At 41.7% G+C, this 27,640-nt stretch overlaps 1 long non-coding RNA gene across 1 annotated transcript; it reads right to left on the reverse strand.

Moving 5' to 3' along the window:
- Positions 1-3,931: 3,931 nt before the first annotated feature.
- On the reverse strand, positions 3,932-19,056 carry LOC142853499 (uncharacterized). Its single transcript, XR_012911214.1, has 3 exons — positions 18,967-19,056; positions 10,332-12,553; positions 3,932-9,639 (listed from the first exon to the last, which is right to left on the reverse strand). It is a non-coding gene; the product is annotated as an uncharacterized LOC142853499 (long non-coding RNA).
- Positions 19,057-27,640: the final 8,584 nt, after the last annotated feature.

A 27,640-nucleotide genomic window follows, 5' to 3' on the forward strand; every position in this document is an offset into this window, starting at 1 on the left:
CAATCAAACAGGCAAAGGAAACAATTCAAGACTGGAAGACCGAAATGGAAGTAATAAAGAAAACACAAAGTAAGGGATGGCTGGATATGGAAAATATGGGTAAACGAACAGGAACTACAAAGACAAGTATTACCAACAGAAAGAATACAAGAGATAGAAGAAAGAATCTCAGGCAGTGAAGATACTATAGAGGAAATAGACTCACTGATCAAAAAAAAAAACCCAGAAAATCCAACAAATTCTTAATCCAAAACATCCAGAAAATCTGGGACACCATGAAAAGACCAAACCTAAGAATAATAGAGGTAGAAAAAGGAAAAGAATTACATCTCAAAGGCCCAGAAAATATATTCAACAAAATTATAGAAGAAAACTTTCCCAGCCTAAATATTCCTGAAGGTACAAGAAGCATACAGAACACCAAATAGACTGAATAAAAAAAATCCCCTCTCTATGTAATAATCAAAACACAAAGCACACAGAATAAAGAAAGAATATTAAGAGCTGCAAAGGAAAAATGTCAACATATGAAGATAAACCTATCAGAATTACATCTGACTTCTAAATGGAAAACATGAAAGCCAGAAGGTCTTGGATAGATGTGCTGCAGACACTAAGAGACCATGAATGCAAGCCCAGACTACTATACTCAGCAAAGCTTTCTTTCACCATCAACGGAGGAAACAAGATATTCCATGACAAAAACAAATTTAAACAATACTTATCCACAAACCTAGCCTTACAGAAAATATTAGAAGGAAAGCCTCAACCCAAGGAAGCCAACAACACCCACAATAGCACAGACATCTGACAACCCTCCAGCAGCACAACTCAAAGAAGGAAAACACACAAATACTACCACCAAAAAAATAACTGAAATTAACAACCACTGGTCATTAATATTGCTTAATATCAATGGACTCAATTCACCTATAAAAAGGCACCGGTTAAGAGAATGGATACAAAACTAGGAACCAACATTCTGCTGTTTATAAGAAACACACCTCAACCTCAAAGGCAGACACTACCTCAGAGTAAAGGGTTGGGGAAAGGTTTTCCAATCAAACAGACCTAAGAAACAAGCAGGTGTGGCTATCCTAATATCTAACAAAATTTATTTCAAACTAAAATCAATCAGAAGAGATGGAGATGGACACTTTATATCATAACAGGAACAATTCATCAAGATGAAGTCTCAATCCTGAATATCTATGCCCCTAATATAAAAGCACCCACTTATGTAAAAGAAACATTACTAGAACTCAAATCCCACATCAAATCAAAAAACTAATAGTAGGAGATTTCAACAGTCCTTTTTCACCAAAGGACAGGGCAACCAGACAGAAACTTAACAGAGAAATAAGAGAACTAACAGATGTAATGAATCAAATGGACTTAACAGACATCTATAGAACATTCGACCCAAATAGGAAAGGATATACCTTCTTCTCAGCATCTCATGGAACCTTCTTGAAAATTGATCACATACTCGGTAAGAAAGCAAACATTCACAGATACAAAAAAATTGGAGTAACCACCTTTGTCTTATCAGATCACCATGAAGTAAAGTTTGAATTTAACAATTTCACTGCCAGAAATCCTCCAAACTCATGGAAACTGAACAGTCAGCTACTAAACCACCCCTGGGTCAAGGAAGAAATAAAAAAAGAAATTAAAGTCTTCCTTGAATTAAATGAAAATAAAGACACAACATACCCAAACTTATGGGACACTATGAAATCAGTGCTAAGAAGAAAGTTTATAGTACTAAGTGCCCACATAAAGAAAACCGAGAAAGCTCACATTAAAGATTTAACAGCACACCTGAAAGCTCTAGAAAAAAAAAAGAAGCAGACTCACCCAGGAGGAATAGAAGACAGGAAATAATCAAACTGAGGGCTGAAATCAACAAAATAGAAACAAAGAAAACAATCCAAAGAGTCAATGAAACAAAGAGCTGGTTCTTTGAGAAAATCAACAAGATTGACAAACCTTTATCCAAATGAATCAAAAGGCAGAGAGAGAACACGAAAGTTAACAAGATTACAAATGAAAAGGGGGACATAACCACAGACACTGAGGAAATTCAGAGATTCATTAGGTCTTACTACAAAAGCCTATATGCCGCAAAATTGGAAAATATGAAACAAATGGACATTTTTAAGATAAGTACCATATACCATAATTAAATCAAGACCAGGTGAACAATTTAAATAGACCTATAAGTCATGAGGAAATAGAAGCTGTCATCAAAAACCTCCCAACCAAAAACAGCCCAGGATCAGATGGTTTTAGTGCAGAATTCTAACAGAACTTCCAAGAAGAGCTAATACCAATACTCCTTAAAAAAAAAAAAAGAGTTCTTGGGTTCTCCTTCTTATTTAGCTTCTCTAGGAAAATGAATTATAAGCTCAATGTCCTTTATTTATGGCTAGAAACCAAATATGAGTGAGTACATCCCATGTTCCTCTTTTTGGGTCTGGCTTACCTCTCTCAGGATAGTGTTTTCTATTTCCATCCACTTGCATGCAAAATTCAAGAAGTCCTTGTTTTTTACTGCTGAGTAGTACTCTCATATGTATATATTCCATACTTTCTTCATCCATTCTTCCATTGAAGGGCATCTAGGTTGTTTCCAGGTTCTGGCTATAACAAACAATGCTGCTATGAACATAGTAGAGCATATACTTTTGTTGTATGATAGGGCATCTCTTGGGTATATGCCCAAGAGTGGTATTGCTGGATCCAGGGGTAGGTTGATCCCAAATTTCCTGAGAAACCGCCACACTGCTTTCCAAAGTGGTTGCACAAGTTTGCATTCCCACCAGCAATGGATGAGTGTACCCCTTTCTCCACAACCTCTCCAGCAAAGGCTATCATTGGTGTTTTTGATTTTAGCCATTCTGACAGGTGTAAGATGATATCTCAAAGTTGTTTTGATTTGCATTTCCCTGATTGCTAAGGAGGTAGAGCACGACCTTAAGTGTCTTTTGGCCATTTGAACTTCTTCTGTTGAGAATTCTCTGTTCAGCTCAGTGCCCCATTTTATAATTGGGTTGATTAGCCTTTTACGGTCTAGTTTCTTGAGTTCTTTATATATTTTGGAGTCAGTTGTGGGGTTGGTGACGATCTTCTCCCAGTCAGTGGGTTGCCTTTTTGTCTTAGTGACAGTGTCCTTTGCTTTACAGAAGCTTCTCAGTCTCAGGAGGTCCCATTTATTCAATGAGGCCTCCTGAATATTAACCTTCATCAGGCGATGAAAGGAGACAGAGACAGAGACCCACACTGGAGCACCGGACAGAAATCTCAAGGTCCAAATCAGGAGCAGAAGGAGAGAGAGCACAAGCAAGGAACTCAGGACCGTGAGGGGGGCACCCACACACTGAGACAATGGGGATGTTCTATCGGGAACTCATCAAGACCAGCTGGCCCTGGTCTGAAAAAGCCTGGGATAAAACCGGACTCGCTGAACATAGCAGACAATGAGGACTACTGAGAAGTCAAGAACAATGGCACTGGGTTTTGATCCTACTGCACGTACTGGCTTTGTGGGGGCCTAGGCCGTTTGGATGCTCACCTTACTAGACCTGGATGGAGGTGGGTGGTCCTTGGACTTCCCACAGGGCAGGGAACCCTGATTGCTCTTCGAGCAGATGAGGGAGGGTGACTTGATCGGGGGAGGGGGAGGGAAATGGGAGGCGGTTGGGAGGAGGAGGCAGAAATCCTTAATAAATAAATTAATCAATTAAAAAAAAGAAAGTTAAAAAAATAAAAAAGAGTTCTATATTATTTATTTATTTTTTCTTTTTTATTATTTTAAAGAATACCAATCCAAATTCCCCCTCCCTTTCCTCCTCCCAGTCCCCTCTCTCTCCCTCAACAGACCCTCCCCCTTACCCCTCTAACCTTAAGGGAGTGCCATGCACCCTGCCCTGTGGAAAATCCAAGGCCCTCCCTACTATATTTAAGTTGAGAAAGGTTTACATCCAAAGAGAATAGGCTCCCATGAAGCTGATATATGAACAAGGACACATCCCAATGTCACTATCAGTGGCCCCTTAGTCTACCCCAGCTGTTAACCCCCTTCAGAGGTGCTTGGTTGTTCCCACACTGGTTCACTCCCAGTCCAGTTGGAGTTGGTGAGCTACCATTAGCTCAAGCAAACTGTCTCAGTGAATGAACCCCTCATGGTCTTGAATTTCTTGCTCATACTCTCACTCCCTCCACTCTTCAACTGGATTTTGGGAGCTCAGACCAGTGCACCGATGTGGGTCGTTGCCTCTGTTCCCATCTGTTGTTGAATGAAGGTTCTATGGTGATATTTAAGATAATCACCAGTCTGACTACAGGGTAAGGTCAGTTCAAAAACCCTCTCCTCTATTGCTTAGGGTCTTAGCTGGGTTCATCCCTGTGGGTTCTTGGGAATTTTTCTAGAGCCAGGTTTTTTGCTAACTCCATAATGCCTCCCTCAAATCAAGATATCTCTTTCCTTGCTCTCATATATGTCCTTCCTCTATCTTGATCATCCCATTCCCTCAAGTTCTCCTCTACCTCCCTTCTCCACCCCTCTACTCCCTGCCCCACTGCTCCCAAATTTTTTGTCTGATTCCAATTTCCAGGTGGGTCTATATATGTTTTTTGGGGGGGTTCATTTTATTACTTAGTTCCTCTAGGATCCTGAATTATAGGCATGTTGCCCTTTGTTTATGACTGGTATCCACTTATGAGTGAGTACATACCATATTCTTTTTTGGGGGTCTGGGTTACCTCACTCAGGATGATGTTTTCTAATTCCGCCCATTTGCATGCAAAATTCATGTCATTATGTTTTACTGCTGAGTAGTATTCTAATGTGTAGATGTACCACACTTTCTTTATCCATTCTTCCATTGAGGGGCATCTAGGTTGTTTCCAGGTTCTGGCTATTACAAATAATGCTGCTATGAACATAGTTGAACAAATGCTCTTGTAGTATGATTGAGCATCTTTTGGATATATTCCCAAGAGTGGAATTGCTGGATCCTGAGGTAGGTTGATTCCCAGTTTTCAGAGAAACCGCCACACTGATTTCCAAAGTGGTTGCACAAGTTTGCATTCCCACCAGCAATGGATGAGTGTTCCCCTTGCTCCACAACCTCTCCAGCATAAGTTTTCATTAGTTTTTTTGATCTTAGTCATTCTAACAGGTGTAAGATGGTATCTCAAGGTTGTTTTGATTTGCATTTCCCTGATAGCTAAGGTCAAAGAACATGTCCTTAAGTATCTTTTAGCCATTTGAAATTTTTCTGATGAGAATTCTCTGTTTAGTTCAGTACACCACTTTTTAATTGGGCTATTTAGAATTTTAATATCTAATTTCTTGAGTTTTTTTGTATATTTTGGAGATCAGTCTTTTGTCTGATATTGGGTTGGTGAAGAATTTTTCCCATTCAGTAGGCTTCCATTTTGTCTTATTGACTGTGTCCTTTGCTTGACAGAAGCTTCTCAGTTTCAGGAGATCCCATTTATTTATTGATGCTCTTATTGTCTATGCTACTGGGGTTATACATAGGAAGTGGTCTGCTGTGCCCATCCATTGAAGGTTACTTTCCACTTTCTCCTCTATCAGGTTCAGTGTGGTTGGATTTACATTGATGTTGATATCTGTCACCATGCACAAAACTCAAGTCCAAATGGATTAAATACATATACTCCTTAATGTGTTACACATAATAGAAACAGAAGAGTCATTGCCAAACTCTTTTTATGAAGCTACAGTTACCCTGATACCCAAACCACTCAACCAAGACTCAACCAAGAAAGAGAATTACAGATCAATCTCACTCATGAACATCGATGCAAAAACTTTCAATAAAATACTGGCAAACTGAATCCAAGAACACATCAAAAATCATCTATTATGAATAAGTAGGCTTCATCCCAGAGATGCAGGGCTGGTTCAACATACAAAAATTTATCAGTGTAATCCATCATATAAATAAACTGAAAGAAAAAGCCATATGAGCATTTCATTAGATGCCAAAACAGCATTTGACAAAATTCAACATCCCTTTATGTTAAAGGTCTTGGAGAGATTAGGAATACAAAAGTCATACCTAAATATAATAAAAGCAATATACAGCAAGCCGACAGCTAACATCAAATTAAATGGAGAGAAACTCAAAGTGATTCCACTGAATTCAGGAACAAGACAAGGCTGTCCACTCTCTCCATATCTCTTTAATATAGTGCTTGAAGTTCTAGCAATAGCAATAAGACAACATAAGGAGATCAAGGGATTCGAATTGGAAAGGAAGAAGTCAGACTTGAGTTATTTGCAGATGATATGATAGTGTATATAAGTGACCCCCAATTACTCTACCAGAGAACTTCTATAGCTGATAGATACCTTCAGTGATGTGGCAGGATACAAGATCAACCGAACAAAAAAAAAAAACAGTAGCCCTTCTATACAGAAAGGATAAAGAAGCAGAGAGGGAAATCAGAGAAACACCACCTTTCACGATAGCCACAAATAGCATAAAGTATCGTGGAGTAACATTAACTAAGGAAGTAAAAGAAAAGTTATTTGACAAGAACTTTAAGTCTTTGAAGAAAGAAAGTGAAGAGAATACCAGAAAATGGACAGATCTCCTATTCTCTTGGATTAGTAGGATTAACATAGTAAAAATGGCAATCCTACCAAAGGCGATCTATAGATTCAATGCAATCCCCATCAAAATCCCAACAAAATTCTTTACAGATCTTGAGAGAACACTTATCAACTTAATATGGAAAAACAAAAAACCCAGGATAGCCAATACAATCCTATACAATAAAGGAACTTCCAGAGGCATTACCATCCCTGACATTAAAGAGCTACCGTAATGAAAACAGCCTTATATTGGCATAAAAACAGAGACGTTGACCAATGGAATCGAATTGAAGACCCAAGCATCTTTAACAAATGGTGCTGGCATAACTGGATTTCAACCCATAGAAGAATGAAAATAGATCCATCTCTATCACCATGCACAAAACTCAAGTCCAAATGGATTAAGGACCTCAATATAAATCTGACCACACTGAACCTGATAGAAGAGAAAGTGGGAAGAAGCCTGCAATACATGGGCACAGTAGACCACTTCCTACATATAACCCCAGCATCACAGACAATAAGGGAAACATTGAATAAATGGGACCTCCTGAAACTGAGAAGCTTCTGTAAAGCAAAGGACACTGTCACTAAGACACAAAGGCAACCCACTGACTGGGAGAAGATCTTCACCAACCCCACAACTGACAAAGGTCTGATCTCCAAAATATATAAAGAACTCAAGAAACTAGACTTTAAAATGCTAATTAACCCAATTAAAAAATGGGGCACGGAACTGAACAGAGAATTCTCAACAGAAGAAGTTCAAATGGCCAAAAGACACTTAAGATCATGCTCTACCGCCTTAGCAATCAGGGAAATGCAAATCAAAACAACTTTGAGATATCATCTTATACCTGTCAGAATGGCTAAAATCAAAAACACCAATGATAGCCTTTGCTGGAGAGTTTGTGGAGGAAGGGGTACACTCATCCATTGCTGGTGGGAATGCAAACTTGTGCAACCGCTTTGGAAAGCAGTGTGGCGGTTTCTCAGGAAATTCGGGATCAACCTACCCCTGCACCCAGCAATACCACTCTTGGGAATATACCCAAGAGATGCCCAATCATACTACAAAAACATTTGTTCAACTATGTTCATAGCAGCATTATTTGTGATAGTCAGAACCTGGAAACAAGCTAGATGCCCCTCAATGGAAGAATGGATAAAGAAAGTGGGGAATATGTACGCATTAGAGTACTACTCAGTGTTAAAAAACAATGACATCTTGAAATTTGCATGAAAATAAATGGAGATAGAAAACACTATCCTGAGTGAGATAACCCAGACCCAAAAATATGAATATGGTATGTATTCAGTCATTAGTGGATTCTAGTCATAAACAAAAAACATTGAGGGTATAGTTTGTGATCCTAGAGAAGCTAAGTAATAAGGTGAACCCAAAGAAAAACATATATAGATCCTCCTGGAAATTGGAAGTAGACAAGATTGCCAGGCAAAAGTTGGGAGCATGTGGGTGGGGGTGGAGTGGGGGGAAGGGAAGAGGGGAAAGAGAAAGGAGAAGGGGAGGGTTGGAGAGAGCTTGGGGGAATGGGATGGTTGAGATGGAGGAAGGACAGATATGAAAGCAGGGAAGAAGATATCTTAATTAAGGAAGCCATTTTTGGATTGGTAAGAGGCTTGGCTCTAGAGGGCTTCCAGGTGTCCACAGGGAGGAGAGGGTACCTGAACTGGCCTTGTCCTGTAGTCAGACTGATGACTATCTTGACTATCACCATAGAACCTTTGTCCGGCAACACGTGAAGATAGACAGAGACTCACATTGGAGCACTGGACTGAGCTCCCAAGTTCCAGTTGAAGAGCAGAAGGAGGGAGAATATGTCCAAGGAAGTCAGGACCGCAAGGGGTTGGTTGGTCCACCCACTGAGACAGTGTGCGTGATCTAATGGGAGCTAACCAAAGCCAGCTGGACTGGGACTGAATGAGCATGGCATCAAACTGGACTCTCTGAATGTAGCTGACAATTGAGGCAGACTGAGAAACCAACGATAATGGCACTGGGATTTGTCTCTACTGCATGTACTGACTTCTTGGGATCCTCGTCTATTTGGAGGCACACCTTCCTAAGCCTGGATGGAATGGGGAGGGCCTTGGACTTCCCACAGGGCAGGGTACCCTTCTCTCTCTTGGGACTGGAGGGAGAGGAGGGAAGGGTAAGTAGGAGCGGGAGGGAAGTGGGAGGAGGGGAGGAAGTGGAAAATTTGAATGGTATTATTTATAAAGTCATAAAAAAAGATAAAACAGACTTGAAAGCAAAAAAAGAAAAGGAATCATTTCATTGACTTTTTTTCCTAGCATGTTTGGTTCTATGCACTGCCTCTGGGATATCCAGCCTCCGGGTCCTGGCCATCCCTGTGGCGTCAGGGATGGGCTCCCTTTTATGGTATGAGTCTTAGGATGGGCTAGTCATTGGTGACCAGAATCTTTTAAAAGTAATTTCCAGACATATAATTTTATGGCCATTTAATTCCATTTTACTACTGTGTATTCCTTGGGAGCGGCTTTCTTTCTATATATTTGTGTTCATTCATGCATATCCAGGAAGCTTCTGTTTCAAACCCCAATTTTTGCAACTGAAATTCCTTTGCTCCTGGCAACTCATGGGCCCAGCTGCAGGGCATGCACAGAATTGTAAACTCTATTTCTATCTCAGAAGATAAAAATCCCACAGTTTTCCTTATTTCAATACAACCAAACACCTAAAGTAAGCATCAGTGAGCAAGGGCCAAGGTGGATTATAGGCTGCTGGTTATCATCTCCTCAGTCTTTCGGCTTAGTGGCATTATCATCGTCCTGGAGGAATGATCACGGTGGTGTACCATCTTGTTTTGGAGACTTCAAAGATTGTTGGTAGGTGTGCTCATGGTTCATTGCAGAAAATGGATAGAGACTCATGATGTGGGATGTCCTTCTGTATATGTGTTGCTTTTATTGGCAGATTAATAAAGCCGATTTGGCCTATAGCAGGGCAGAATATATTCAGGCTGGAAGAGATACATAGACAGTAGGCAGAGTCAGGGAGATGCTGTGTGGTTGCCAAAGGAGAAAGACCCTCTCCAGAACCTTACTCTAAGCCACAGCCTCATGGAGATATACAGGATAATAGAAATGGATTAATTTAAAAAGTAAGAGTTAGTTAATAAGAATCCTGAGCTAACAGGCCAAACACTGATGTAATTAATATAGTGATTATTTGGGTCAGGGCAGGCAGAAAATGAATGAGCCTTCTACAGACTTCTACAGACTCAAACCTGAAATCATGTACAGGAAGGTAGAGGAAACCTTTTTCTAGAATAAGTTAATATTCTATATGACCATTAATATCATGACAAGAGTTTATATATATATATTATACCTTAAGAAAGCTGTTAAAGGGTCAATATAAAACCAAAGGATTGTGAGATTAGTGGCAATAAAATAGCCCTTACATATTTGTTTTTCTTCTGTCTCATATCCCACGGCTCTTTTGAAATGAGACAGAGATTTTGGATTTTACTTTAATAAGCATGCTTGGGTTTAGAGAAAGAGAGCCACACTCCAACTCCAAAGTCATCTTTAATCTTTAACTAGACTGGGACTATAAAAAGACCATTTGCATTATAACTCTGTAGAGAACAGCAGAAGCAAACATTTGGGAAGATTTATGAAGTTTTATCCTGTTGGAAATAAGACATACCAATAGATTGATTGATGCTTTTTCTTGGCACATTTTTTTTTCTGGATGATTCATCCTTTTTCTTTAGATGTCTCATTTGTCCAGTAGTCTTCAAATTATTTATCTGGATACCTTTATTCTCCTGAAAAGACAGAAACAAAACCCTTCCCAACCCTAATTTTGGGTGATTTTCCTTTGGCAAGTTATATCTGATCAAATAAAAACCATTTGTTAGTCTTATAGGTTAGTTTAGATTAAATGGCCATGGTGCTTAATGAACTATTATCTCTTCTAATTAAGAGGTGTCTCTTGTTCAAATTGAATCTTTATCAATTTTGATGGTATCCATATTTTTTCTTCTTCTATGCAAACAAATGTAACACATGACCTGGTTTCCATTCTGAGGTCAGTATATTGGCTGATTTAATTGTGTAGTTCTTTTTACTATCCAATGTCTCTCTGCAGCTGTTGTTCCTTTCTTATTAACATTTAGAAAATTCAAAGTTAATAAAGCATTATTCAATATATTTCTGGGTGTATTTATCATCCCTTTCTGTTTATTTAATACATCCTTTGGAGTTTGATTTGATCTTTCTATAATTGCCTGGTCTGTAGGGTTGTGTGGTATACCGGTAATATGCTTTATATTATAACAAGCGAAAAACTGTTTCATTTCATTTTCTTAGATACATATGCTGGACCATTGCCTGTCTTTATTTGCACAGAAATATCCATGATGACCATGACCATAGCTTCTAGCAAATGTGTGATTACCAAATTAGCCTCTTCCAGACTCAAAGCAGTCGCCCACTGAAAACATGAATATGTATCAATGGTGTGGTGTACATATTTTAGTTTTTCAAATTCAACAAAATGAACACATCCATCTGCCAGATTTCATTCCTTTGAATACCCTTCGGGTTACTTTCTGCAAGTAATGGTGTTTGGTTGTACAAAGAACAAGTAGGAAAATTCCTTATAATTTTCTTGGCTTGTTGTCATATGATGGAAAAATCTTTTTTAAAAGCCTTTGCTACTGACATGATGTTTTTAATGAAATTCTGAGACCTTTAGCACATTTACAATCAATAATTGATTGACTTCTGCATTACCTTGTGCTAGAGAACCTGGCAGACCCATATGGGATTGGATGTTTGTAATATATACGGGATGATTCCTATTCCTGATTGTATCTTGTAACTGATAAATAATAAAGTCAATTCTGAATTATCTGGCATAAATACAGTACCATGAGACTTTACTCAAATTTTCTGATTTGTAACCTGTTTTTCCTGATTTATTTGCATCAGTTTACTTTGCTTTATGTCTAAGCACCACTTATGATATATGATATGAATCTGTACATATTTGTCTTTCTGAGTCTGGGTTACCTCACTCAATATGATGCTTTCTAGATCCATTCATTTGCCTGCAAATTTTAAGATATCATTATTTTTTCTGCTGTGTAGTACTCCATTGTATAAATGGACCTCATTTTTTATCCATTCTTCAGTCAAAAGGCATTTAGGTTGTTTCCAGGTTCTGGCTATGCCAAACAATGCTGCTATGAACATAGTTGAGCACACATCCTTGTGGTATGGTTGAAGCTCTCTCTTTTAACTAGCTCCTCCCAGGAATTCTTTTTAGCAGCTGTTTTTAATTCTTCTAAAAAGGACCTATCAGAAATTGTCAAAAGTCTCCTTAGTCTGTGCTGGACAGAAAGAGAAATCCATTCTATCTGGGCTGCAGTGTCCAGCAGTGATTACTGCCCACCCCCAACCCAGACCCCAGGGGTGATTTTTCTACTTTTTCAGAGCAGGGTGGGTTTTAGATTTTCAGTGATATAGATCATTTGTTAAAAAGGTGACATGAATCATGAGAGGAAGGAGTGGCACTTCCTCTTTTCCCCTGCTCTGGCTCTGCTCAGAGCAGGTTGTGAGCAGAGGGGGCATGAACCTCAGGGAACTGTTTCTCCTTTCCTGTATGCTTTCTGCTTAGATTGCAGGGGTCCCTGGATGAAAGGTCTGCCCCCCCCCCCACCTCTCTACAGAATGGGTGAACCTCAGGACTAAAAGCAGGAGCGAAGAGGCAAAGAAAGACACAGTAAAGACAACTAGGGGTGGGCCATCACATATTCATACCTGAACAAATGCGGTGGGGGAATCCAGTGACATCTCAGTGCATCCATCAACAGCCATGTCTGACCTCTGTGTGTCCAGAAGGTGCCTTAACCAGACTCACCTCTGAAGTGACAGATCAGGTAACTTTTAAATTTGTTTCCTTTTGAGGCGAAGGTGTCAAATTCCTCTGAAGTGTTAGGCAGCAACTGATCAAAGGGAGCCCTGGAACCCTGGAACATCTGAAGTTGTGCATCTAGAGTCCCTAACCTCTTTACTTTTTCTTGCGCTAAGGGTCTCTGAGACTCCTGGTATCTCAAGATCTGGTCTCTGAGACCTCAGTAGGATTTCCAGGAATGCTGTGGAGGGAACCTGACAGGGAAGAATACTCAGACATAGAGTTAAGTCAATAGGAAGTATTAGACTACACTGAGTGCTCAGGATCCCAGTGGAACCCCACCCTTTCTTATCTTTTCAGCACAAAACCACATCCTGGATTGACATACTTCAGTTAATAAGGACACTTAGCCAGAAGCAGAACTATGGAAGCCAAAGAGCAAGTCTAGAACATCTAGAGACCTCCCAAAAACTACGGACTTTGATGGATTAGGTCTTTGTTTTCCTTTTGGCAGTGGTACTATGTGCTGAGTTTTGTGGCCTGGATGGTACTTCCACTTTGGAGTCAGCTGTGATTGGTCTGAGGGCCTGTTACAATTATAACTAGCACTAAAGAAGATGGAGTAGCCATTAATCTGCTTCAAGACACAAGGCAGACTTTGTGTTTGTTCAAATTCATAAAGATATGACCTGCTTGTTATGTGGTCATATGATCCAAATTCTTTGTCAGTTAGAGTTCTGGGTGCCACCTTGATCTCACTGCTTCATTTCAGCAGCAACTTCTTTGCTTCTGCTCTGCCTCCTTCCATTTCACTTTTTCAAATATTAGCACTCATATCATTATATTTTCACTAATAAATTTTATTGCTAAAATGTTGTATGGAAAGGAATGTCCTATTGGGAGATAGTTCAGGTATATGTGAGTTAGTCATGCCGAGTAAACTGGACAATTTCATCTCTATCAGTCTTGGAATCCTTTCTCCACATTATGTGAAAGAAAGCCGTGATCTGACTTAATTAAGGCTTCTAATGCTGAGATTAAACACTGTGACCAAAAGGCAAGTTGGGGAGGAAAGGGTTTATTTGACTTACACTTGCACTTTATCATCAAAAGAAGTCAGGACAGAAACTCAAATAGGGCAGGAACCTGGAGGCAGGTGTCAATGCAGAGGCCATGGAGGGGTGCTTCTTACTGCCTTGTTCCTCATGGCTTCCTCAGCTGCTTTCTTATAGAAGCCACAGCCTCCAGCCCAGGGATGGCTCCACCCAGGGTGGACTGAGGCCTCCTCCACTGATCACTAATTAAGAAAGTATCCTACTGGCCTATCTATAGCCCAATCTGTGGACACATTTTCTCAGTTGAGGTTCCCTCCTCTCTGATGACTAGCTTGTGTCAAGTTGACATACAACTATCCGGTATACTATGCCAACTTTGTCTGTCCCACTTCACTGCTGGGTTCAGCTCTCAGTCTACCAAGAAAGCAACCAGTGAAGCTGTCACCAGATAACTTGTGTTCATACCTTGACCTGGAGTGCACTGTTATCAATTTATTTAGCCCAAAATAGAATTATATTCACCCATTGTTCTTCAATCCTCAGCAAACTATCCATTGTCTGCTATAATTAGTAAATTCTTTTTTATTGTTATTAACATGCAATCCTTATTCCCTGGGTTTTCCTTCAGTTACTTTTATGGAATTGTGACTAGATACCTGCCAGCTTAAAGGAAAAACTGAAAGACCCTCAGAGAGGACCTTCCCTCAGGAGGAGACCCCCAAACCCAAGGAACAGTTCGAGACCACTGGCTGCCACCGGCAAGAGTTTTTTTTATTGAGAGTACACAGGTGCTTGTGGGTGTCAGAGTCTCTTTGGAAGACTTGGGCGAGCTCAGGCTGGGCAGGGGGTCTTTTATATGGAAACGGGCGACAGAAGCATGCATGGTTACAGGGATTCCATGGGTCAGTTCGGATGAGGTGATGGGTTCACTTGGGGACAAGCTCCTCGGGGACATGAAGATCTGAGAATAGCTGACTTGGCTCTATCTAGGGTACATGTGGTTTTTCCCAGAACTTTTCGTTCCCCTCCTAGGCCTGATGTCTGACCATAGATATCCTGTTTGGCAGCCTAGGAGTACCAACTTTACCTTGAACCTATACTTGTTTGTGTGAAAGCCTTGCAAAATGGCGTTACAGCAGCTAAGCTGGGGTCTTTCAAAACTATTTTCTTTGGCTATGTTTCAGAGAGTCAAGCCTCCACTTGGCCACTTGGGTGTAATATCACGGAGACAGGAACATGAGGTGGAGGAGTTATCTTGTGAGAGACAGGAAGCAGAGAGAGGAGGCAGCAGAAAGGAACCAGGGCAAGATGTAGCCCCCAGGGACAGGTGTGAAGTGGCAAACTGCTAACAGCAGCAGCAGCACAAAGGTCCCAACCCTCCAGTAATCTTCAAATTTTCCTTTTATAAGTGCAGTGCATTTCTTACAGCAGAACTCCCATGCCCTAATTTCTCTGGACACACCCTTGAAAACAAGGCCCGAAGTATGCTTGCTAACCTCCTAGCTGTTTTTTTTTTAACTTAATCAAATCAGCAATCAAGACTAGTTATCGTACTGTGAACTGGAACTTTGTAACATATATTGGGATATCAATGCTCTTGTTCTACCAACAATGAAACTCAACATTTGCCAGCCTATGGGTATTAGAAACATCTGTATCTTCTTGGTTGCTGTGTTCTGACTCAACAACAGAGCAGCCAAAGAAGTTCCCATGTGTGTGAGCATCCTCGAACAAACCACAGTTCAGTTAGATTTGTTCTTCCTTTTAGAATACATTTTTGTTGTTGTTGTTGGATAACAAGGCCTAAGGGTGCCACAGTTTTAAACAAAATGTGTGAAATCTCTCCCAAACTTTACATGAGAATTAGAGTTGAGAGCCATGAGCAAAGCCACTCACTCCCTTCAAACAGATATATACATGTACACTGGGCAGAGCTCATATATATATATATATATATATATATATATATATATATATATATTTATATGAGAATGCTCTTGACTAGAATTGAGTCATGGCATTCACCATATGCTTGAGCACAGTGCATCAGAGACCTGAGCTATTCATTAAGTACTGGAAGTTTTTGCTCCACTAACCAAAAAGCCGAGACTGTCTAGGACATCACCACCGTTATGTGAATGTGGGGCAGGAGAGCCTGCTCTGGAGTGAGTGACCTGAAGACAACAGTGAACTGAATAAACACCGATCGCCTCACATTCTGATGATTTTTCATCCCTTCCTCTTTCTTTCTCTCCCGATGGTTATGGCTGGTTGGAAGTTCCCCCGTGACCGGCTGACAGAGGAAGACAAAACAATCCTGGTTTAGACACGCCAGCATGCTCTGGAGATGATTCTGCAGTGCTAGGTGCACTGTGAAGTGGGACAGTTTCGCTTCGCCTGGGTGGCACAGCCAAGCCGGAGATCTACTCCAGTCTCAAACAGGGGCTACTAGATGCAGCCACGTGGGAGGTTAGGGAAGGGTTATATTGGTGGACTTCTCTGAATGGACCCAGCCAGGGGGTGGAAATACTTGTGTTCTAAATGAATCATTGCCCAAGGCTTTCCCAGGAGAAGCAGCTCAGGGTTCAGAGGAATATGACAATCTGCCTCTTACTTTCTTCCTCTTGTTACTGCAAGACAATATCTCCAAGGGACCGAGTAAAAGGGGGGTCAGTTACGCGTGCATCTGCTCCCCAAGGTCTCTCTAACACTGCCAGTGTCATTCATACCATGCTGCATCCACACAGGGCAGCTTCTATGTGGTTCCTTCACACTGGATTCTATACATCTTCTCACTGAAAGAGATCATTCTTTCAAATACATACTAAGTATACATTACATATCATACATAGTTTCAGACACTTGAAATACCTTAGTAAACCAAAGGCCAAGATTGTTGCCCTTGGAAAACTTTCTAGAGAAACAATAAGCATTATAAACAAGCGTGCATTCATATGTTTGAAAGACAGGAGGGCTGTAGAAAAAGGAGTAAAGCAGATAATGTCTCAGATAACATCCCCAACATTATTTCATTTTGCTTCTCTCTTTTAAAACATAATTTTTAATGTGTATGGGCTTTTTCCCTGTTTGTTTATCTGTGTACCACATATGTGCCTGGTGTTTGAGGAGATCAGAAGAGGGTGTGGGTACTTCTGGAAGTGGGGTTATAACAGTTCTAATAAGCCATGTGGGTACCGGGAACTAAACCCAGGTCCTCTGCAAGAGCAGCCAGTGTTCTAACTACTCGGCAATCTTTCCAGTTCAGAGTTTGCTCTTTTCCTACAAACTCACTAAACGGAGCCCAACCCAACCAAATCGGCTGTATCTTTCTTTCCTCTCCCTACCCCATCCCTTCTTCCTCTGTCTCTTCTTCCTCTCTCCACTTAATTGTAGTGATAGTCATTTGTTCTCTAGAGTTTCTGCAGTTTGCATCTCACTGCCTGACTCCCATGAGCAGGAAATAGTATTTACAGACCAGATCTTGGCGTGGCTCATGGCTGCTAGGGGCAGTTATTTTCAGGGGGGAGGGCAGACCTTGGAAAACATTCATTCAAAACGCAGAGTTTACCATGAGTTTATACTGGCTTTCACGATTCAAACTTAGATGTGCAGAATTACTTTTAATTTTGTTTCAACCTTGTCTCTCCATTCTTAAAAGTATTTTTTTTCCTGAAATAACATTACTATATTTACCTTAAGCTTCAGGAGTTCAGACAACAGCCTACATCTCCAGTTGGTGGTTTTGTGAGGTGCTGAATATTTTACAAAGATTTTGTTCTTGGACGGGAGATGACCCGGCGGTTAAGAGCAGGTATTATTACTGTAGAGGACCCACATTTGGTTCCAAGTCCTCCTGTTGGGAGGCTCACAACCACCTGTAACTTTAGTTCTGGGGGAGCTGTTTCCCTTTCTGGGGGCACTCACATGTGGGCACCCACTCCTACATAATTAAAAATAATAAAAATACAAATTAAACAACAACTATAACAATAAACCTTCTTCCCAAAACCACTTGAGGTGGGTTCTTTTATCTGCAATGGAACCGTGACAGTGTAAACTGTGCCAACAGGTGCCAGGGGGCCGTTCAGTGTCTGTGCAGGCACCCCTAGTTATACCAGCTGGTGCAGATGACTCCCCAATGAAAGGATACCAAATGCTATGCAGACAACCCAACTGCGATTCTAGGTTGTCAACTTCACTACATCTGATTAATTAGATCGAGGTAGGAAGACCCACCTTAAATCCAGATCACTTGAGGTCAGAAGACCAACCTTAAATCTGGGTATTCTTTGTAGCCCATCCTGTCCTCTGCTGTCCCCACAGACACTGAAGAGGAGGGGTGTGGGCCTGAATTGCCTGAGCTGGAGTTGTAAGAAGGGCCAAGTGTCATGAAGGATGTGACAGAGACCCTGAAGTCTTCTGTCTCCTGGGTCTATGTAAGGGAACTTCTCTGTTCTCTTTCTGAATCCCCCACCCCCAAACACACTTCCAAAACAGAATTTGTGGTTGAGACCCAGAGAGTAAGGGCCAGGTGGGAGAGCCACCCATGTGGCTGAGGTGAGTGAGGAACCAGTCCCTGAAGAGGAGTGGGTATTTGGAGGAATGAACCGGGGCTTTGAAGGATACCAAACAAGCTTCCTGCCATCATTTCTCAGATGATCCGACCCCATGCTCCCCTGAGACAGGTCTCTGGTCTGAGCCAGGCTATAGAGCAGCTGTGGAACCCACCGGGCACCCCTAGAGTTGAGAGACCTGCTCCCGCTGTCCGCAGACGGTAGCCTCCATGACGTCACTCTCAAGAGTTGTCATACTGGGCCCCACCCGCCCCTTGGCTGCTGGCTAGGGGAAGTCCTGTCCACCCACAACTGCCCGCCCCCTGCTCAGTCAGGGGAGGGCAGCAGGGCGCGAGGATCCCGGGTTCTGGTTTCGTTGGATGACACAGCTTCCCTCTCTCCTTGGGATACAACCAACCCCCTAACCCCGCCTTATACACCCCATCTTCTCCCCAAGCCACCTCATTCGCAAGGCAACCCCACTCCTTTACCTGGCGACTGATGGGAGGAGGCTAGACCCGCCCGCTGGCCTGGTTGGGGTCCGAGGGAGACTGGGCACCCCAGGGGAGGGGAAGGAGGAAGAAAGGATGGAGGAAGAAGAGAAAAAAGAGAGGAGGGAGGAAAAGAGGGAAGGAAGGAGGAAGGGAAAAAGGGAGAGAGGATGAGAAGGAGGAGGAGGAGGTGGTGGTAACACCCTGCACTCCCTTTTCCCTCCTTGTCCCCGCAGAGGAGTCTGTGCAGCTGCACACATGACCTCTGCTTTGCCTTCCTGCTGCAGAGGCTCCGCAGGTGCGCCCGCCCCATCGGACTTGCCTGCCAGTCGGGGTCCCTCCCCCCTTGCTGGAGTCCGGGTGTGCAGCCTGGCTGGGTTCTGATAAGAGTCCTGTTCAGCCAGCGTCTGTCAGCTGATTGCTGTCCAGGAGATGAAAACCTTGCTCTGGTTCCCGCCCGCCCAAGTGAGTCAGGCGCCCCCTGGCGGCCTGGAGTCAGGCTGGATTGGGCTGTGGCCCGGCTTTGAGATTTAGAGGGGCCCATAGCACCCTATGGTCCACAAGTTTTCTTTTCTACCTTGTGGGTCTCTCCTACTTTCTGACTTCATCTCTGCTGCAGCGCCTGCAGCCTGTGTGAGGAGGGTCTGCTTTAGCTGAATGACCTCCTCTCTGAACCCAATCTTGCCCATCCCTGTCATCAGCATCGAATCCCAGCTCCTTCCCCTGGGGGAGCCGCTGCGGTCCCACCCCACCCCAGTCCATGCCCTCAGCTGGCAACAGCAGAGCCCCAGGAGGCTCCCCCTGACTCCACAGAGATTCCAAAATCCCCGGGGTTACCTGCAGTCAGGAGGACAAGGACACTTAATGCACCCGGTTCCTTTCTGGGGAGCTCATGCATCAATCCATGGCTGGGGAAAGTGCGGCTGGGCAACCCCCACTCAGAGCCTTCTGAACTGTGGGTGTCCACATCCAGTCCCCACAAACGCCGTGTCCATCAGCGACATCCAAACCGACAATGCCACTTTTAGACCTAACTCGACTCCATCCCTTCCCCATCTTACCCACTGTCAAGGTCCTGGTCACATCCTAGCCTGTCTCCTGCCTTTGAAAACAATTCTCCAACTGGCTTTGGACTGGCTTGGACCAATTTATTAAGGAAAGCTCTGACTGTGTGTGTGTGTGTGTGTGTGTGTGTGTGTGTGTGTGTGTGTGTGTGCGTGTCTGGTTGCATTTATTCCAGACACATTATATTAGAAGTTTTATATTATTTTATTTAAAACTTTTAAATAGTTATCTGAATTTTGTTCAATGTGCTTTGATCATATTCACCCTGCCCCAACTCTTCCAAGATCCACTCCCCACTTCTCTTCCCACCTAACTCTGAGACAAAAATTTTAAGTAATAGTTATTTAGAAATGCTTAATAATGGTTGGGACTTCCTTCCTTCATTCTTTCCTTTCTCTCAGGACTTTTTGAAGATGTTGAAAAGGCTATTTGAAGTGTCAAGAATTTACAAATCAAAATTTAAAATATATACCATTCAATATATATATATATATATTCACAACCAATAAATTCAAAGAGATGTACTGTGGGAAACTATAGGATCTTCATATAGAGTCTCTGACATGGTGGTGAACATGTTTCTATGAGAACAGTTTTAGACTTCTTAGATCAGATCCTAGAGATATTCCTCTGCCATTTAATAACCTAACACACACATAATCTTTTTGCTTTAAGTAAGTGGCTCTGAAAATTTTAAATTTTGCCTGTATGCTTATTCAAAGACTATGGACTGTTTTCACCAATTGCTTTCTTTCTTTATCATGAACTAACTACAGGCTGTTTGTTGAAGTCCAGGGTTATCAGCATCATGAAGAACCTCATTATAGGAACTGGATCTTTCTCTTTTTTAAGAGGCACACCTTTCATCCCAGCACACAGGAAGCAAAGGCAGGTTCTTTGTGTGTTTGAGGCCGGTTTGTTCTACATAGCGAGTTTCAGGACATCCAGAGCTACACAGAGAAACCTTGTCTCAAAACACCAAAAGAGAGGGAGAGAGAGAAAAGGGAAAGAGAGAGGGAGGGAGGAGGGAAGGAAGGGAAATAAAGAAAAAAACGGAAGAAAGAACACAGAAAACACCCAGCCAAAAAAAGACAACACACAAAATATAAACATGTATGGAAGCTTACACACACACACACACACACACACACACACACACACACACACACACCTTTGAGGTCTACCATCTATTTCAGTTTATTTTGAATGTACCTTATCTGATACTCCCCTTTTGGCTTCAAGCCACCCCCTGTGATTGTGATGGTTCAGCTTCATTCTTAATTGTCAACTAGACTGGATTTACAATCACCTAGGAGACACACATCTAGGCTTACTGATATGGTGCTTTCAGAGAACAGTTACTGGTATAAACCCATCTTGAATGTGAGCCTCACCATTCCAGAGGCTGGGCTACTAGAACGCCAATTAAACAAACTGAGGACCAGCTGAACCAGGACTCATCTCTGTTTCTAGGATACTGACGCAGTATGATGCCTCACTCCCACCACCAGGTTTTCAGTCCCATGGGATTATAACCCAAGATGAGCCCTTCCTCTCTAAGTTGCACTTGTCAGCTGTTTGTGGTATTGACCTTAAAGTAACTCCAAAACTGTGGTCCTCCTGATGCTCATACAGAAAAACTTGAGGTCCTTTGCAAGGTAAAGACCCACATTTGCTAATTCTTGAATCCATTATCCATAAACTGCACTGGTGGTTTATTAGGTCTCTGTCTTGGATATGTATGAGGGTGTGTGCATGTGTGTATTTCTGATGAAATATTTGAGTTCTGTGTTCCAATTTTGTTTTACAATAAACTCTTGATTTTCTTGTGTGACTTTTTACTAAGGCATAGTTTTTTTTACTATGGCATATGTCACAACAGAACTGATACTAAAAATTGTAAGTTCATGCAAATATATCTCAGTTAAGTCCAGCACCATAGAACCATTCTAGTCTTTTCTATAGAGGAGCCAATTTTTTCAATATAAATGTAGCCCCCACTGCTATGACTATAATTATTTAGTTGTTTGAATTGTTTTACTTAACAGATCTCATCACTAATATTGCCCAGTTTTCTGTGAAGGTAGATCTTTCCCATCCACATTCAAGCTACCCAGCATGAATACCACTTTATCCTGTGGCAGGCTTTGGCACTCACAGCATCAGACAAATGACTATATCCTGCCCTGCCCAACTTGTTGGCTATGTAAATGAATGTTTTGTAAAAGAAAAATGAAAGGGGCAAAGAAGACAAAAAATTGACACTTTGGGGCAGGAGAACAAAAGATCACTATCACATTACTTTGGGTAGTTTCCCTTGGGTTGCATTATGGAATACATTCTTGTTTATTGGTGCCCTTCAGGGTGGACCTGAAAATTTCCATCTTGAATTAGAGTAGTTGTGATCACCCTCAGGAACCCTCATGAAACTGGGTCTAGTAGCATCCCCTACTGGAGAGAAGGTGCATTTCATGAGGCTCATAGGGCTCACCAGTCTTCAGGAGCTCCTTCCAAAGCCCCTCCCCTCCATAAAGTTACATAAGATGTAAACAATCAACCAGAGTAAAACACAGCAGTGGTACAACAGTCTATAAATTAACAAAAAAACTTCTTGGGCGTTATCTGCCTTTGATGACCCAAGCTCCTACAAGTAACCCAAATAAACTCACTAGCCCACAAGCTGAACTTGAATAAAAATTCTTTCTTTGTTTTATCAGTGCCTCCTCTATCAACTGTACCTTAAAAAAGATTTTTCTTTCTAATTTCATAGAAGGACTGAGGAACTACACCCATTTTGTCCAGAACAAATAATCAGCCATCCTTCCCTCAAAATTCCCGTGCTATATATACAAAGTGAAGACTGAGCAACTGAAAATAATGACCCATAAGTTGCTGGTTCAGTATGACATTCACAGTCAGTAGATTCTGCATTACAGAAATCCACTGTAGAGTGACTTTTTGCCCAGGGTGGGTTTTAATGTCCTTGCTGATGACATATAGAAAACAGGTGTGGTTGGAGAGAGACACTTAGGAGATAGCATTCTGAATCTTACTGTCTACCTAAACCCAGATTAACACATCTTCTACTCCCAGTTTGGTTAAGCAGAGGCCCTGTCTTATTTACATCATAGCCTAGCACCTAGCAGAGGGCCTGATATTGAAAATGGAGCTTCCAAATAGAACGGTCAGTGTCTAGCTACATTTAAATTTTATAGAACAGGTAATTCTTACTGTAACTACATCCCATATAATATTTGCAGTATACTTGTGCTAAAAACGTAATTGGTTACTGAAGTTCAAATGTAAAGCCAAGTGATGTATCTTTGCTTATTAAATCTGATAATTCTAATCAAACTATCACCTGTAATTTGCACAAATAAGTCAGTGAAAGGCTCGTGTTGAGCTTGCTTTCTTTGTGCTCTAATCTGTACTCTCTTTTGCGATGGAAACACCAGACCTCATGCTGCCTGTCGCCATAAACTTCCATGGGTGGAGAAGAAATCAAACCTTTAGGTTGTGTTTTTCCCTCTGTTCAGAGAGCTGGTGATGTAAGAAATACTGAAAACACTTCATCTGTGAAATGCATGAAAAATATGTCTCATCTGTGGCTAGCAAAAGGGAAGTGAAGGCAGCTAAGCATTTCAGAGCTTATCTTGCCCAAGTGGCCAGCCCTGTACCCTGAGATCCATTCTCCTTCTTGCATTTCTCCCTGTTCCGGTCTTTCTGTGTTGCTGGGTCTGGATATCCTCAAAGTAGTTGAAGCTTACATTCCTCAAGCACCATCTGGACTCTGGAGGTGGGGCTGGAGGTATGGTTAACTCGGACTAAAGAAACTGCTAACACTGTATACTAAGCAGATTCCTTTCTGCAAGGTAGAGCACAAATCTGTCTTTGTGGAGCAAAATGTAAAGCGCTCTTATCTCTTTCCCCCAGAACTTATTTCCTACTGAGCTGAGCAAAGTGACTTTTCTGGTTTTAAAATTTGGAGCTAAAAATAATGAAGCAGCCTACCCTTCCCTCTTGATACAAGCTGGGGTCTGCAGGCTGGACTTTCCTGGAACAGGGGGGAGTTTAGAATTAGAAAGCAAATTCTCAGAGACACAAACAATTGGCACATAGAATTACACGTAGGATAAATACAAAGAGTGAGCACACAGGAGCCACGTCTTTACACAGAAAGGCTATTGGTGTGATCAGGCCCCCCGGTTCTCAGACGGGTTTTAGTAAAACGGTGTGACATTTTTGAGACTGAATAGATGATATTGGGCTTTGTAAACTTAACTTCTGAGCTTTGCAGTCTTAAGGGATATGGTTTGTCATCTTAGAGGATGACATCAGGTTATGATGTGTTTGCTCAAAGGTTGCTAGCTGTTCCTACAAAAAAGCCATAGGAATCTTAGGAAGTCTCTAAATATCTGTGGTGGTCTTGACAAATGTGGAGAAATGCAGCAACATTTGCCTCGGAGCTGTTGTCCAGGAACAGCCACAAGAATCTCTGAGGGTGTGAAGCTGCTCAACCAAGGTCCAGGGGCACTGGAACCTCGGTCTCAGGCAGTCACAGTTGGAACAGTTGGAGCACATAGGATCCACCAAAGTCTCTTTACTTTTGTGGGAACTGGTGATTGAGATAATATTTTGGGGCTATAAAATTTGTTGTGTGCCAACAGAGTATCAACACCCCAGATTCTACCCCACACTCAAGTCCAAGGAGCAAATGTAAAAGTAAGACACTTGAATTCACACAGCATCCTCTTGGCTCAAGGAATTACTAAGAGACATTAAAAATAGAGTTATACCAGAAGGTCAAGCAGGTCTTGTCCATGTCCTTATAATAAGCGTGTCTAATAAAGCTACAGATTTCAAAAGGGCATAAGCATTAGGCTATTGGAGAGGAGCATATTGGAAAGAACTGACACTCACTATACTCCTTGAACACAGAAACATACACCCCAGTTTCATTTCACGAAAGTGATGGAGTAGATTTTCTAACTGGAGCAAAGCATGGTGAAAATACTCCCCAGGAGATGAGCTAGCAAGGGCAAATATTAGCACCCTCAGAAGCTACACCGCTGCTCTGTTTGTTCAGCACCACGTAAGAGGTCTCTCACTGTGTGTGGAAAGAAGATCCCTTAATGAGGAAGTGAAATCAAAGATGCTTTGAATAGATTCAGTGAAGAAGAAAGTCACAACCTGGTTCTCACCCACCTCCATGTCAGGGAACACCCACTGTCAATATTAACCTTGCACTGTTAAGTGTTCCACAATTGACTTGAAAGGGGTCCAAGCCAACTGGCGCCAACTGGCATCCTGCTGACATTAGACAAAGACTTTAGCTAGTTTTCCTTTGTGGGTGAGTCTATTTCTTCTATGGGTTGTGGAGACCCTGATTGTTCATACAGCTTTGGCTTTATCCATATCCGGAGCACTTCTGATCTGAGATTATCAAGAATAAGAAACCAGAGATTTAGATTATTTTGATTTAGGGTCTTAGCTTATTTGGAATTTAATATGCTCAGAATTTTTTCACAAGGTATATTCAGTCCTGGAAATAATAATATATTGATAATATATAATAATTATTATGATATTTATTAGATGCAAATGTTAGGGGAGCAACTAACTACTTTTTGAGTGGGTTTAAGGCCCACTCTTGGAGCTGGAAGTCATACCTGATACTGCTAATGATGTGGGAGTGTCATATATCAATCTGTTGATTTCATTGGCTAAGCAATAAAGAAAACTGCTAGGCCCATTGGATAGGCCCACCCTTAGGTGGGTGGAGTAAACAGAACAGAACACTGGGAGGAAGAGGAAGTGAGGTCAGACTCCACAGCTCCCTTCTCCAGAGCAGACGCCTCAGGAGAGATGCCATGCTCCGGGCTCCTGGGCAGACACACGTGATGAAGCTCTGAACTAGAATCTTCCCGGTAAGACCGGTGTTCACAGATTAGTAGAGATGGGTTGATTGGGATATCAGAATTAGCCAGTAAGGGCTAGAGCTAAGGGCCAAGCAGTGATTAAATGAATACAGTGTCTGTGTAATTATTTCGGGGCATAAGCTAGCCGAGCCGGGCAGGCGGCTGGGGTTTTGGGGACATAGCCCTGCCGCCGCCCATATTATAACAGATGACGCCCAGACGTGTGGCTAACTGAGTCCACAGAAAGTCTGAGAAAGCTTGGAAAAGAATAGAGTAAAGCATGTTTCTTATGGCAATTTCTCGGGTCTACTCTGCTTGCCAGAGGCAAGCAAGCGCCTCATCTAAGAGAGGCTTCCTGACTCAGCTTTAGCTGCAAAGCCTGCAGCTCATTAAGAGGTCCTGCCACGAAACACTTAAATGGTGTTGACGAAAAGCTGAACGCATGCTTTTCGGTTTTCAGCCGTAGCAGGAAAAAAGCTGCGCCATTTAAAAATGCCGGCTTTCTGGGCCATCCTGCCAGGGCAAACTCTGACTGTTTGAGGCAGGAGGGCCGGCTACAGAGAGAGGACTTGAGTGTTGTCTGTTGTAGCTCGCTGGCTGGCAGGGACCTTGCAGCCAATACCTCAGCCAGGAGGCTGGAAAGCTAAGGAATGGACTGGATCTAGCTGGCAAAGCCACAGCTTTAGTCCTACTGATATTGCTTGGTAAATTAAGGACTCATGTGGTCAGAAAAAGAGAGATATACAGTAAAGAGAGATTCAAAGACAAAGAAAATTTCTAAATGGTTTACTGTGTGTTAAAAATATATGCAGATTAAAAGTTAAAATTCTTAAAGTAAACCTCTGTGACTTCAAGGTGTGGTAGCACACGCCTTTAATCCCAGTGCCTAGAAGGCAGAGACAAACAGATCTCTGTGAGTTCAAGGTGTAATAGCAAACACCTTTAATCCCAATGCCTGGGAGGCAGAGACAGGTGGATCTCTGAGAGTTCAAAGACAGCCTGGTCTACAGATATACGCTCAAAAAGCAAAAAGTTAACCTAGGAATGTCACAGCTTAGATTCTTAAGCGCCTAGTGATTTAAAGGCGCAAATCAAAAGTGCTCCTGGATAGTAAAAAATTGCAGATTCACAATAGGACAGATTCAGACCACTAAATGAGTCACACTGTTGGATGAATGTACGTAGGCTTGAGAGAGAGAGAAGAAAAGGAATATAGAGAATAAAGTTAATGGTTAAAAAAAAAAGGTAAAGTCTTTAAAGAGACAGAGTACAGATAGTTAAGAGATTAAAAGAAATAAAGAAAAATAAGCTACGTAAAAATGGAAAATTCACAGAGAGTCTGGATTATGTACATTGTGTTTTCTTTAAAATTTTTGACTGTGAAGGAGCTAAGTACAGAGAGACATTTCATTATATGGGCTGCCAAGTGGAACCAGAACGGATATTATGAGGGTATGATTTCAGAATTTGGATCTAAGGATATGATACTTTGGAAAAGAGATTCTTCTTTTGTTTTCACAGAGGATGAGACTCTATGGATTTCTTCTATTCCGATTTGGTATGATGGACCACGTCCTCCTGAAGGGTTGCTGTGATCATCTTCAGAAAATTGCTTTGCTCAACTGCCAACTGAGATGAAACTAGCACACAGGTTATACCATGAAAGACCTAATTAACGACGCCCCCATTCAGCAGGAAGCAGTTTGGAGAGAAAAAACTGCGCCCATGTTCCCAAATATAGTTTATAAATGTTCTTTTACATTTAAAGGGGGAAATGATATAGGTATGAATAATTTGTATTGATAGAGATTTACGGTCAATTTTGTTACATGTATAAATGTTTCTGATGTAATTTTTACTTGATAACTTTTGTTATATGTAATTTTGCTATGTTAAGGTTAAAGCCTTCCTTTTTTTTGTTTAAACAGAAAAAGGGGAAGTGATGTGGGAGTGTCATATATCAATCTGTTGATTTCATTGGCTAAGCAATAAAGAAAACTGCTAGGCCCATTG

This window comes from Microtus pennsylvanicus, chromosome 7 (genome assembly GCF_037038515.1).
Source record: "Microtus pennsylvanicus isolate mMicPen1 chromosome 7, mMicPen1.hap1, whole genome shotgun sequence".
Classification (NCBI taxonomy): Eukaryota; Metazoa; Chordata; class Mammalia; order Rodentia; family Cricetidae; genus Microtus; species Microtus pennsylvanicus.